This window comes from Macaca fascicularis, chromosome 11, assembly GCF_037993035.2.
Source record: "Macaca fascicularis isolate 582-1 chromosome 11, T2T-MFA8v1.1".
Classification (NCBI taxonomy): Eukaryota; Metazoa; Chordata; class Mammalia; order Primates; family Cercopithecidae; genus Macaca; species Macaca fascicularis.
In genome coordinates this window covers 16,919,785-16,934,086 of record NC_088385.1, presented here as the reverse complement: position 1 = coordinate 16,934,086, position 14,302 = coordinate 16,919,785, and the positions used below count along the sequence as shown (strand labels likewise).

The window sequence follows — 14,302 nt, the reverse complement described above, 5'->3', positions numbered from 1 at the left end:
TCTGAAAATTTCATGTAAGTGGAATTTCATACAAGTGGAATTTGTCTAGCTGATTTCACTTAGCATAATGTTTTCAAACTTCATCCATGTTGTAGCATGTATTATAAGTGGATTCTTTCTTTCATGGCTGAGTAACATTCCATTGTATGTATATACTACATTTTGCTTATCCATGTCTTTTGGTTATTGTGAATAATGCTCTAAAGAACACTGCCATACAAGTATTTGTTTGAGTCCCTGTTTTTAGTTCTTTTGTGTATATACCTAGAAATGGAATTGTTGGGTTTTGTGGTAATTTTGTGTTTATTTTTTGAAGAACTGCCAAACTGTTTTCCACAGCATCTGAACCACTTTACATTCCCACCAGCAATGTATGAGGGTTCTAATTTCTCCACATCCTCACCAACACTTATTTTCCACATTTTTGATTATAACTGTCCTTGTAGGTGTGAAGTGTGTCTCATTGTGGTTTTGATTTGCATTTCCCTGATGACTAATGGTGTTGAGCACCTTTTCATGTGTTTATTGGCCATCTGTGTATCTTCTTTGGAGAAATGTCTATTCAAGTCCTTTACCCATTTTTTAATTGGGCTGTCTTTTCTTTCCCCACTCTTTTTTTTTTTCAGCTACCATAGAGAGAGGAGAAGGAGAAGGACTTCTCTTTTACTTTCTCAAGCCTCTGGTCTCTCTCTCTCCCTCTCTTTTTTTTTTTTTTTTTTTGAGATGGAGTCTTGCTCTGTCACCCAGGCTGGAGTACAGTGGCACAATCTCTGCTCATTGCAACCTCTGCCTCCTGGGCTCAAGCCGATATTCCTGCCTTAGCCTCCCCAGTAGCTGGGATTACTGGGGTCTGCCACCACGCCCAGCTAAATTTTGTGTTTTTAGTAGAGATGGGATTTCACCATGCTGGCCACGCTGGTCTCAAACTCCTGAACTCAAGTGATCCACTAGCCTCGGCTTCCCAAAGTGCTGGGATTACAGGCATGAGCCACCTCTTACGGCTGTTTGCTGGTGAATCAGTTCAGGTTCTCTTGCCCCTGGGGTGGGGGCATAGGTAGTGATGTAAGGCTTACAGCAAGAAATAGGCTTTAAAAACTGTTCCCAGTAGGCCATGCTTGGTGGTGCATGCCTGTGAGCCCAGCACTTTGGGAGCCTGAAGCGGGTGGATAGCTTGAGCTCAGAAGTTCAAGATCAGCTTGGGCAATATAGTGAGACCTCATCTCTACAAAAAATACAGAAAGTAGTTGGCTGTGATGGTGTGCACCTGTAGTCCCAGCTACTCAGGAGGCTGAGGTAGGAGGATGGCAGCCCACGAAGGCAAGGCTGTAGTGAGCTGAGATTGTGCCACTGCACTCCACCCTGGGCGACTGAGTGAGACCCTGTCTCAAAAACAACATCAACAACAAAACGCTGTTCTCAGTAATCTCCCTTAGAGGCTCAAAAAGACCTTAATCAGATCTTATACAAATCTGTTTCATTTATGCATAGAATAATTCAGTCTTAGAACAGGAAGGGACTGTGGAGTTTATCACATCCAACTCCATTATTTTACAGATAAGGCCTGTCAGGTCCTTCAAGGTGAAGTAACTCTGCCTACTAATTTACCATCTTAAAACAGATTTTTAAAAAATGCTTGACTTATGTGTCACTCTGACTGGCTGCAAAGGTATACCTTCTTCTTTTTTTTTTTTTTTTTTTTTGTAATCTGGAAGAGGAGTACATTACAGATATGACCTATTTCTGTTTTCCCTTCTCCATTTGATAGTGGCAGATTTTGGGTGAAAATATTTTGTCACCAGCTCTAATATATGGATAGTTTCTAGGCCTTTGGAGTTCAGGTTATTATGCTAAATGAATACAGATGAGCATTACGCCTATATAGTGCTCTACACTTTGCAAAGTGTTATAACGTCCTTACCATCAGTGAACAGGTGTCATTATTCCTATTAGTTGGAGAAGGACATGGCCAAGATAATCAGTCAACTGGTGGCAGCTTTTGGTGCAGAACAAGTCTGTTGTCTCCAGGTAGGTGATCTGGCTGTGATGCCTGGCACCCTACTGATTACCAGCAGGATACAATGGAAAGAACATCAGAATTTGGAGCCAGAGAACTCAGGTTCAATTCTCAACTCCATCCCTGATAGGCTCTTAACCTGAGGCAAGTCACTTTGCCTTTCTAATTCTCAGTTTTCTCATCTGTAAAGTGGAGACAAAAATACCATCTATCCAGTTTTTGTGGGACTCAAGACAGAAAATGGAATAGAGTCCTTTGTGAATATAGAGAGTTATACAAATGTTAGTGATTGCTGTTATCTGGCTCTCGAGGTAGGGGGTCACTCTGTGTATTATAAATAAGACTTTGTATGGTTTAATGGGTTTAGAAGCTTACACAGAGCTTCAAAGAGCTCCTGCAGAGTAAAACATGATGTGTTCTTCATCCTTAGGTCTTATCCTAACCCATAACCATTGTTATTTAGAATTCAACAGACACAACAAGCATAGTCTTCTTGAAATACTCCTCTCTTTGTAAATACAGCTTTGCTTTTACAGTTCTTTCACCCGCAGAAAGATGCAACATTTGCTCATTTCACCTAGCATTTGAAGGGTCAGTCATGGAAATCTGAAAATCTTTCCAACACACAAACCCAGTCATGACGCTCCTATTATTAAAAACCTTTTTACTCCCTGTGGCTCACAGGATCAGGTCTAAATGCCAGGGCTGCAAATCGTTTCCCTATCTAAGTGGAATATACATATGCAAATGGATTTATTAATCAGAGGCCTATCATTACAGTACCAGCCCTTTTCTATGCTTCCAGCCTTTCATCATAGTCCACCCATTTCTTTCCTACAAACTGTATGTGCCGCAGCACCTCTCATGGGAAACAAAGCCCAGATGCTCTGCTGGTCATGGCCGCCTTCTGTTTACATGGGCTGCCTCAGCTGCATGGAGCCCTTGGCCTTCTCTTTGCCCCTTCCATATCTTCCCTTTAAGACCCCACTCAAAGCTGCTTCCCTGTGAGACCAATTCTGACCTCTTCTTCCTCACGGGGAGGATTCATCATTCCTTCTTCATGCAGGGCAAAAAGAAGAAAAAAAAAATTTCCCCCAGGATTCTGTCTTTTGCTCTATTTAATTTGAGATTTGTTTAGCCATTAGTCCGCAAGTGTTTTGAGGGCTGGACAAGAATTGTATTCTCTGCATCTCTGTGCGCCAGTGCCCAATGCCCGATGTGGAAACAGTAGGTACTCAATACATGTTTGCTACCATATACTGATAAAGGAAACAGGAATCTGTTTGCCAACAATCCTTATAGCCTGGAACTGTGCCCATTTGGGTCTTCCTTCCCCTCTCTCTGAGATTAAAAATATATCGTCATCCTCTAGTCATTAACTGGACATAAATTAGATAATAAAAGCAGGCCTTACTTTAAAGTTTCACCCTCCAGGCCTCTCTTTTAGCCAGTTGGCCCATGGGCTGGAGAGCCAGGGCCTGTGACACTGGGTCCCTCTGTCTGATAACACTAACAAGCTATGTGTCTTTAGCCCATCTCTTGGCTTCAGGTTTTGGACTGTCTGGGAGTTAGAGTAGATATTCTCAGGGATCCTACTCCATTCTGACCATTTCTCTTTGACATAGTTGATGCTGAAAAGCTGGGTGAGGTCCAGCCAAGGCAAATACATTCTGGCTGGAGCAGAAGACCAAGGTAGAAACACAGGCTGGAGATGGGGTGGGGGGTTGGGTAAGACTGGTATCAGCACAAAAGCCCTGGGACTCCCTTCAAAATTAGAATATTGTTTTGTTACTGTCTAGTTACTTCTCGCAGCACAGAGTAAATCCTCCCAGCTCAAACATGCCTTCTTCAGAATGCTCACCCCTCCCCCATGATGCCCCCTAATCCTGAGTGGGCGTTTTTCCTCAAACCTGGTCACAGAATCCTTTAGAATGTCCCCCATTAGATTTCTTGTGCACTCTTTTTCTGCACTTGCTTAGAATTTCAACACGTTGCTGCCAGTGAGTTGAGAATGGAAAAGTGCAGAAGGGTCAGGTGAACTCAAGCATGTGCTTGGATGAGAGCAGAAGAGCCGGCAGAGAGGAGTAGGAAGGGCAGAATTGGTGAGAGCTCTGCATTGAAAACGGGACATAGACAAAGGGGAGGAGTTAGGGACAGGATACATTAGGAGTTTTACTGCAGACTTGTTTGTTTCTAATGCAGTTGAAGTTTTGTTTGTTCGTTTGTTTTTGAGAGAGGTTCTCATTGTATCGCCCGGGCTGGAGGGCTGGATGGAGTGCAGTGGCACGATCTGGGCTCGTTGCAACCTCTGCTTTCCCTGGTTTAAGTGATCCTCAAGCCTCAGCCTCCTGAGTAGCTGGAACCACAGGCGTGCACACCACGCCTGGCTAAGTTTTGGTAGAGATGGATTTTACCATGTTGGCCAGGGTTTTTTTTTTTTTCAAAGAAAGGAATGTGTTAGAAGAAAATATGAAGTATGAAGCTTGTACTCCAGCATACGAGTGAGGATGAGAATAACCCAAGAGCAGGAAGTTAAATATTTCACAAAAAACATTTATATGAACTTTGTCATGTCTTTTGTTAAGTGAAAAGCAGAGAGACACATTTATTGGATGGACTAGCTATGAATCCAATTTTTAGATAAATCCTAATATTTGTTGCTTTAAAAGGGTCAAGGTCCAATACCCAACCAAAACTGAGAAAGCCACCATCAAGGAAAGGCCTAGATTCCGGGCATAGTGGCTCACGCCTGTGATCCCAGCACTTTGGGAGGCCGAGGTGGGCAGATCACAAGGTCAGGAGTTTGATACCAGCCTGGCCAACATAGTGAAAACCCGTCTCTACTAAAAATATAAAAAATTAGCTGGATGTGGTGGTAGGCACCTGTAATCCCAGCTACTGGGGAGGCTGGGGCAGGATAATCACTTGAACCCGCGAGGTGGAGGTTGCAGTGAGCCAAGATTGCGCCACTGCACTCCAGTCTGGGCAAAAAAGGCCTAAAAAACCCCAGTTATTTTCTTTTATAAAAGCGAAGAAAATGAGGGAAAACAGATTAAAGAAAAAGAACAAAAAATGGAAAGAGGACACACGAAGTCTTGTTCTAAGGTGGCTGTGGACCAGCCGTTATCCAGTGAACCTCAGGGCAGGACTTCCTCCCCACTTTCCCATCTCAGCTGTTTTTTTACATAATGAGAACAGGATAACACTGGGTAGTCAGAAAAATGTTGCTCAAGATTCTACTAAAGATAAGTAACAGCAAAGATATATCCAGTCCCTCAGCAAACTACTGATGTCGCATAGCAACAACTGCCTAGTTTTATTTCTGTCACACGATTGCCATAAGGAAGCTTTGAAATTAATTTTTTTTTAAAATTTAAACAAACAAGGTAGCATACCTCACTGCACCCATCCAAGTCACCTGCCTCTTTCCAAAATTAGAAAGGCAGCCTCTTCAAAGAAGAGATAATTAAGGTAGTAGAAACAGAAACACAAATTTATTGGGTCTCTGCTAATCTCTATCCCATGGCATCTCATTTAATCCTGGTAATAACCATGTGAGGTAGGTTTGACTCTTATTTTGCAGATGGGGAAACTAACTTAAAGGCATTGAGTAACTTGGCCAAGGTCACCCAGTTGGTAAAGGGGTAGAGTTAGGATTGAAAGGATTCCCCTCACCCTTTTTCATCTGATTTGTAATCCAGTGCTTTTCCCATCACTCAACCTACTGCAATGAGGTCAGTGGTACTGCAGCTGGCTGGAGTCCCCCTGCCACATCTGAAGGTGTCTGGGATTGTGTCTGTAACAGGCCAGTCTTACTTCCAGAGGAATACCTGGAAGAATTTGGACCCAAGTTTTATTCTATGGTCTAGTTGTTTCATGGTATAGACCTACCTGGGAAATCTAAATTTATAATTAGCCTAATGCAAGACAGTCAGAGAGGGGCAAGGGGCAGGACCTGTGAAAACACAATAGCTCTTCAGGGCACTTGTGTTCTGAACTGTATGAGGGGAGTCCCTGTCACCACTTTTGGTATTGGTGTTTGCAGGCAGGTATTTAGGATTTATTCAAGAAGAAAGTTCCCTACGTATTATGACATTTACTTGAATTTTTTTTTTTTTTTTTTTTTTTTTGAGATGGAGTCTCACTCTGTCACCCAGGCTGGAGTGCAGTGGTGCGATCTCGGCTCACGGCAACCTCTGCCCTCCGAGTTCAAGCGATTATTCTGCCTCAGCCTCCCGAGTAGCTGGGATTACAGGCGTCTGCCACCGCGCCTGGCTAAGTTTTTGTATTTTTAGTAGAGATGGAGTTTCACCATCTTGGCCAGGCTGGTCTTGAACTCCTGACCTCGTGATCCACCCTCCTTGGCCTCCCAAAGTGCTGGGATTACAGGTGTGAGCCGCCATGCCTGGCCTCAAATCCTTATTATTTTTCCTAGCAGTCACTTCAGTGTCTGTGAGTAGGAATAATAGAACGAAACACAAGGAGTCCAAGGCAGACATTTTTGGTTTCCCCTCTGCTCATGACTCAGGGGTGTGTTCTGGAAAGATCCCCCCTCTGCTTGCTCACCACCCATATGGCTCTCACACAGAGGAAGAACTCAAGTCAACCAACATCCCCTGAGCCTCTATTGTTTGCTGAGCAGAAGGGATAGAGAGCAGTGTTACCCATGACGCCTGACCTCAAGAAATTCTTCAGCCTCATCAAGGACATAGAAATCAAACAGTTACTACTGTATGATAGACTGGTTGTAGCCTAAAGAAGTATGGCAGGAGCACAAAAATAAGTGTCATCCAGTCTAGTTCATTGGAAAAAGGTTTTTAATGAAAAGGGCCCACTTGATCATATTAATGCAGGCCTTGGGATCACTGGGGCGTTCTAGGTGGAAGGACAGCATGGGATCATGAAACAGGGAACCCTAAGCAGTTCAGTAAGCCTGGAGTATAAATTACTGGGAGGAAAGTGGGGGAGATAAAGTTGGAGAGACAGGCAGGAGTCAGTGATGTCTGGTATGTGTGTATGTTGGGGCAGGTGATGGTCTGAAGGTCAGGGATAGGCGTCCATTTTATGGTAATGGGGAACCTTCGACAGATGTTTGAGCAGAGAAATAACTTGCTAAGATCTGTGCTTTAAGAAGTCATACATTGTGGCATTTAGGAAGTAGATGCAGCTGAGCAAGATTAAATTCGGAAAGATCAGAAAAACACTGGGTAAATAAATTTGAAGAGGTTTCTTTGCCAGAGGTCTCTTAAAATATTTTAATGTGCAAATGGGTCCTGTGAAATGCCTTTGTTGTGGATATTCTCCTTTTGTCCATCTAGATTTGATCCCCATCTTTCTCTACCCTGACTCCAGGAGGCTGACCTTCTGGAAACATTCCAGCTTGACTCCCTTGCCTGCTCCCTTCTTGTTGGGTTCAGCCAATGGGGGAAACCAGCAGGAGATCAGAGGTGGGAAGAAAGACAGAACAGAAAATTTTCTTCCTATTTTTCTTTCCATTTGAAAAAATGTTTGTTAACAGGGCCTCGCTCTGTCACTCAGGGTGGAGTAGAGTGCAATGACACAATCATGGCTCACTGTAGCCTCTGCTTCCTGGGCTCAAGCCATTCTCCCATCTAAGCCTCCAGAGTAGCTGGGACTGCAGGCATGCACCAATAAACCTGGATAATTTTTTAAATTTTGTATAGAAACAAAGTTTCGCTATATTGCCCAGGCTGGTCTCGAACTTTTGTGCTCAAGGGATTCTCTCACCTCAGCCTCCCAAAGTGCTGGGGTTACAGGTGTGATCCACCATGCCTGGCCTAGAAAATTTCTAACCCTCCTCAGTTGGGCCTCCGTTTGCCAGTGGCTCTACCTGAGGTCATAATTCATGCTAGGAAGTCCCTTTTCTTTTTCATTTGTTTATTATTTTTATTTTTTTAACTGACAAATGAAAGTTATCTATATTAATTGTGTACAATATGCTATTTTGAAATATGTATACATTATGGAGTGACTAAATTGAGCTAATTAACACGTGTTACCTCACACACTTACCATTTTTGGTAATGAAAATAAGAGGTCCCATTTCTATAGCTACAGCTCACTCTGGATTCTATAGCCATAGTTCTCTCCTTCCTCTGCCCCTTCAGACCTCGCAGTGGCGATGATTTCCTGCTATTGCTAATCTAGGGGTGCATCACTATCATTTGTTGGTTCCTGTACCAGCCCACACCTTTGAAAATAATTTCTTTATTCAGATGTCTTCAAGTGTCACCTCTGTGTGCGTAGCCAGCTTCCTGCTGGATGCTGACTGATACAGTCACGGAACAGTGTCTGATATGGTTTGACTGTGTCACCACTCAAATTTCACCTTAAACTGTAATAATCGCCATGTGTCCAGGGTGGAGCCAGGTGGAAATAACTGAATCATGGGGGCAGTTTCTGCCATACTGTTCTCGTGGTAGTGAATAAATCTCACGAGATTTGATGGTTTTATAAATGGGAATTCCCCTGCACAAGTTTTCTCTTTGCCTGCCCACCATGTAAGACGTCCCTTTGCTTCTTGTTCATCTTCCTCCCTGATTGTGAGGCCTCCCCATCCTGTGGAACTGTGAGTCCATTAAACCTCTTTCCTTTATAAATTACCTAGTCTCAGGTATGTCTTTATTAGCATCATGAGAACAGATTACCACAGTAAATTGGTGCCGGGAGTGGGGCACTACTATAAAGATACCTGAAAATGTGGAAGCGACTTTTGAACTGGGTAACAGGCAGAGGTTGGAATGGTTTAGAGGTCTCAGAAGAAGACAGAAAGATGTGGAAAAGTTTGAAAAACTTCCTAGCGATTGTTGAATGGTTTTGACCAAAATGCTGATAGTGATATGGACAATAAAGTCCAGGCTGAGGTGGTCTCAGACGGAGATGAGGCACTTGTTGGGAACTGGAGCAAAGGTGACCCTTGCTATGTTTTAGCAAGAGACTGATGGCATTTTGCCCCGTCTTGGAGATGTGTGGAACTTTGAACTTGAGAAAGATGATATAGAGCATCTGGCAGAAGAGATTTCTAAGCAGTAAAGCATTCAAGAGGTGACTTGGGTGTTGGTGCTGTTAAAAGCATTCAGCTTTCTATATTCACAAAGAGAAGCAGAGCATAAACGTTCAGAAAATTTGTAGCCTGATGATGTGGTAGAAAAGAAAACCCATTTTCTGAGGAGAAATTTAAGATAGCTGCAGAAATTTGCATAAGTAATGAGGAGCCAAATGTTAATCACCAAGACAGTGGGGAAAATGTCTCCAAGGCATATCAGAGGTCCTCATGGCAGCCCCTCTTTTCACAGGCCTGAAGTCCTGGGAGGGAAAAACGGTTTCCTGGGCCAGGCCCAGGGCCTTGCGGCTTTGCGTAGTCTTGGACTTGGTGCCCTGCATCCTAGTCATGGCTGAAAGGGGCCAAAGTACAGCTTTGCCTGTGGCTTCAGTGAGTGCAAGCCCCAAGCTTTGGCAGCTTTCATGTGGTGTTGAGCCTACAAGTACACAGAAGTCAAGAATTTCAGAGGATGTATGGAAATGCCTGGATCTCCAGACAGATGTTTGCTAATGTTTGAGTGGAGCTCTCATGGAAAAACTCTGCTAAGGCAGGGTGGAAGGGAAATGTTGGGTGGGAGACCCCACACAGAGTCCCCACTGGGGCACTGCCTAGTGGAGCTGTGAGAAGAGGGCCACCATCCTCCATACCCCAGAATGGTAGATCCACTGACAGCTTGCACTGTGTGCCTGGAAAAGCTGCAGACACAAAATGCCAGCCTGTGAAAGCAGCTGAAAACAGGGCTGTACCCTGTAAAGTCACGGGAGTGGAGCTGCCCAAGACTGCGGAAACCCACCTCTTGCATCAGCATTACCTGGATGTGAGACATGGAATCAAAGGAGATCATTTTGGAACTTTAAGATTTGACTGCCCCATTGGATTTCAGACTTGCACAGGGGCTGTAGCCCTTTGTTTTGACCAATTTCTCCCATTTGGAATGGGTGTATTTACCCAATGCCTGTACCCCCACTGTTTTTAGGAGGTAACTAACTTGCTTTTGATTTTACAGGCCCATAGGTGGAAGGAACTTCCCTTGTCTCAGATGAGACTTTGGACTGTGGACTTTTGAGTTAATGCTGAAATGAGTTAAGACCATAAGGGACTGTTGGGAAGGCATGATTGGTCTTGAAATGTGAGGACATGAGATTTAGGAGGGACCCAGGGGTGGAATGATATGGTTTGGCTGTGTCCCCACCCAAATCTCACCTTGAATTGTAATAATCCCCATGTGTCAAGGGCAGGGCCAGGTGGAGATAATTGAATCATGGGGTGGTTTCCCCATACTGTTCTCGTGGTAGTGAATAAGTCTCATGAGATCTGATGGTTTTGTAAATGGGAATTCCCCTGCACAAGCTCTCTCTTTGCCTGCCGCCATGTAAGACATCCCTTTGCTCTTCCTTAGTCTTCCTCCATGATTGTGAGCCATGTGGAACTGGGAGTTCATTAAATCTCTTTCCTTTACAAATTACCCAGTCTCAGGTATGTCTTTATTAGCAGTGTGAGAAGGGACTAATACATTGTCTTTGAGAAGTACCTATCCATTTCAAGGAACTGTTCGATCTGGGGCAGAGAGAACGAGAATTTTAACCAAGACTCACATAGTAAGTAAGAAGGTGAGGACATAGACTAGAGAGATATTCAGGAAGCAGAATTGACAGAAGAGTCGCTGATTGTAGGGTCAGGAGGAAGAAGAGGTAGAGAGAATGGCTCCTTTTCTTTGGGCCTAAGTGCGTAGATGGTGATGTCATTCACCACATCACAGAATGTAAAAGGAAGGACAGGTACCCAGAAGAAAACCAGCACTCTGGAGCATAGTAAACTCAAGGTGCCTGTGGGGCCTCTACGGGTAAAGAGGAGCCCTTGTTTACCTCCTGACTTGAAAAACATGCATAGATTCAAATATTTTTTTCATGCCTGCTTGGAATTTTCCTTTTTTACTTTTGAAGACCATTTTTCACAATCCTCTGTGAAAATCAGCGTACACTGAAAGTAGGTAGTTTCTGTTATCTTTCCTGTGACTTCATGACACCAGAGGGCTAGAAAGCTAAAAATATTGAGAACCTAGGGTCATATTGAGCTTCTTAAAACACCTGCATTTGTCTCTGCTCTTCACCAAGCTAAAACAGGGTCTCGGCCAGGCACAGTGGCTTACGCCTATAAACCCAGCACTTTGGGAGGCCGAGGCAGGTGGATTGGATCACTTGAGGTCAGGAGTTCGAGACCAGCCTGGCCAACAATGGTGAAACCTCATCTCTGCTAAAAATACAAAAATTAGCCAGGCATGGTAGCATGCGCCTGTAATCCCAGCTACTCCAGGGGCTGAGGCAGGAGAATCACTTGAACCTGGGAGGCGGAGGTTGCAGTGAGCCAGGATCGCACCACTGCACTCCAGCCTTGGCAACAGACAGAGCAAGACTGCATCAGTCAATCAATCAATCAATCAATAACAGGGTCTCTTTAAACTGAGTATGAAAAAGTCCTTGCCAGTCAGTCAAGCACTATAGCGCCCACAGCCCCTTCTAGTGCCCTGCCCCACTCCCTCTCTGGAGGACTCTGCTGCCCATCTGTGCCTGTCAGCAGGTGGTGGTCCTGTCCTGCTGGCCTGATGTGAGCTGGGGGTGTTGACGTCAATCCCTCTGCCTCTGATATCTCAGATCTCGTCCCTGTTGTGAATTTAGCTCAAAAACTTCCAACAATTACGGAAACAGAGTTTGAACTCTTTAGCCTGATGACCAAGTCACAGCCAAAATATTAAAGGAGAAAGCAGAGTTTCATGGGGTCTGGTAGTATTTGTAATGGTAACTGATGGGCTATCCCTATGACAGAAAGTAACTTTGAGGGAATAAGAGTCCAGGTCTCTTATTAGTGGGAGCTAAATCTTGGGTTCACATGGACATAAAGATGGGAACAACGGACACGGAGGACTCCAAAAGGAGGGAGATAGGGAAGGGGGCAAAGGCTGAAAAACTTTCTACTGGGTGGCATGTTCACTGTCTGAGTGACAGGATCAATAGAAGCCCAAACCTCAGCACCACGCAACATACCCCTGTAACAAACCTGCATGTGGACCTCCCGAATCTAAAATAAAAATGGAAATTTAAAATAAGTCAGGGTTGTAGGTCTAGATTCCGTTGCCTGAGAACGTGGTATGATTTTTCGAGAAAACAGTGGATTTTCTTTATTCTTTCATTTTTTTTGAGGTTCTATGATTCTTTCTAAATGCTTATTGTATATACTGTTCACATCATTCAGCAGGCAGACATATAATGATCTTATTCTAATTTTTCATGGCATTTACCTTTTATTCCTGATTAGATTAATACATCTCAGCATTTTGTATTGCCTACAACCCACTGTGCTTAAATGGGTGTGAAAAAATACTTGTTGAGTAAATGGATGAATATATCACTAAGTATGAATCACTGATATAGCACTCACCTTGAATTGGAAGACCTGAGGCAAGCACCCCAGCTTACCCTTTGAGGACAGCTCTGGTTTCTTTTCATGTCCATTCAGCTAATTATCTCAACATCAGTGAAGCTTGAGAGAAGGAAAAAGATTTTCCTAAAGATTGGAGTTGTGTTTGATAGGTCAGTGCGGAGGCTCCGCTACTCGCTATAGAAACTTGAACAAATTACTTAATCCACTTGAACTTTATTTACCTATGAAATTAATTCATTTTAAAGAGTCAGTGCAGTATGGTGAAAAGAGCATCAAACATAAGTCAAAACAGCAGGATATCCAAGAGAGATGGAGTTAGAGATGGACATAGACATAGACATAGACATACAGATGCAGTTACAGATGGATGGGGATAGGGTACTCAAGACTGAGGTTGCAGTCTTTTATAATCTAAGAATCTTGGAAGCGACCTGCCATTATTTCTGCTGTATATAGTGTCAATCATAGAGACCAACCCTGATACAGTGTGGGTGCAAATTACACAAGGATGTGAATACTTGAAACAAGGATTATTGGGGGCCATCTTGGAGGCTGCTACCACAGTGCTCAAAACCGAATTGAAAATATTCCCAAGTACTGTTCTTACCCTTTCTTGTCTCATTTGGCTGTCTTCCCTGGCAGAGTAAAAACTCCTTATTCTCCATGATGTCCTTATATGCCAGGAACATGCTATATGTGTGCCCATTATTTGTTGAAATGAATGAATGGGGGTATTATATGGTATCCATGTTTCAACTCTTTTTTTTTTTTAGCTGGAGTTTCGCTCTGTCACTCAGGCTGGAGTACAGTGGTGTGATCTCGGCTCACTGCAACCTACACCTCCTGGGTTCAAGCAATTCTCCTGCCTCAGCCTCCCGAGTAGCTGGGACTACAGGCGCACGTTGCCACGCCCAGCTAATTTCTTTTGTATTTTAGTAGAGACGGGGTTTCAGAAGGTTGAGCAGGCTGGTCTCGAACTCCTGAGCTCAGGCAATCCACCCACCTCTGCCTCCCAAAGTGCTAAAATTACAGGCATCAGCCACTGCGCCCAGCCAGCTCTTGTTTTTCAATGACAGGCAAGGAAACTTAAAGAGCCTATATACATATATATATATATACACACACACACACACATATATATATATATTTTTTGCCGCCCAGGCTGCAGTGCAGTGGTACAATCTCGGCTCACTGCAACCTCTGCCTCTTAAGTTCAAGGAATTCTCCTGCCTCAGCCTCTCAAGTAGCTAAGATTATACGTGTCCGCCACTATGCCCTGGCTAATTTTTGTGTTTTTAGTAAAGACAGGGTTTTGTCATATTGGCCTGGCTGGTCTCGAACTCAAATGATCTGCCTGCCTCAGCCTTCCAAAGTGCTGGGATTATAGGTGTGAGCCACTGCACCTGGTCTACCTTATCTTTTTACAGATGTGGAAACCAAGGTCTACAGAGGTCCCCTTATTTGTCAGCAGTGCAGCTAAGTCTAGAATTTGGTCTCTGAACTCCCAATTCTCTGGATTTTCTACTTAATTCTTAACTTGAGTCTTTGTAACTTGAAATTACCCTTGACACAGAATTTAATAGCTCTGTTAATAAATCATCTACCTTTGCAGCTCTGCCTTTTGTGCTATTTGGCCTTAGTTCCACTTTTATTGAAATATTCGTAATGCTTTCATCTGATTTTCCTTCTATATTACAATTTTCTCTTTCTGTTCACCTTATGGTTTCCTGGACCTAACCCTAAATGTACTGAATGGTCAAAGTTTCATGGATATTAAGTTCTAATAT

General features: G+C 43.6%; 1 pseudogene; it reads right to left on the bottom strand.

Annotated features, from left to right (window-relative positions):
* Positions 1 to 1,113, bottom strand: part of LOC141408096 (uncharacterized) — a 37,204-nt pseudogene extending 36,091 nt beyond the window's left edge.
* Positions 1,114 to 14,302: the final 13,189 nt, after the last annotated feature.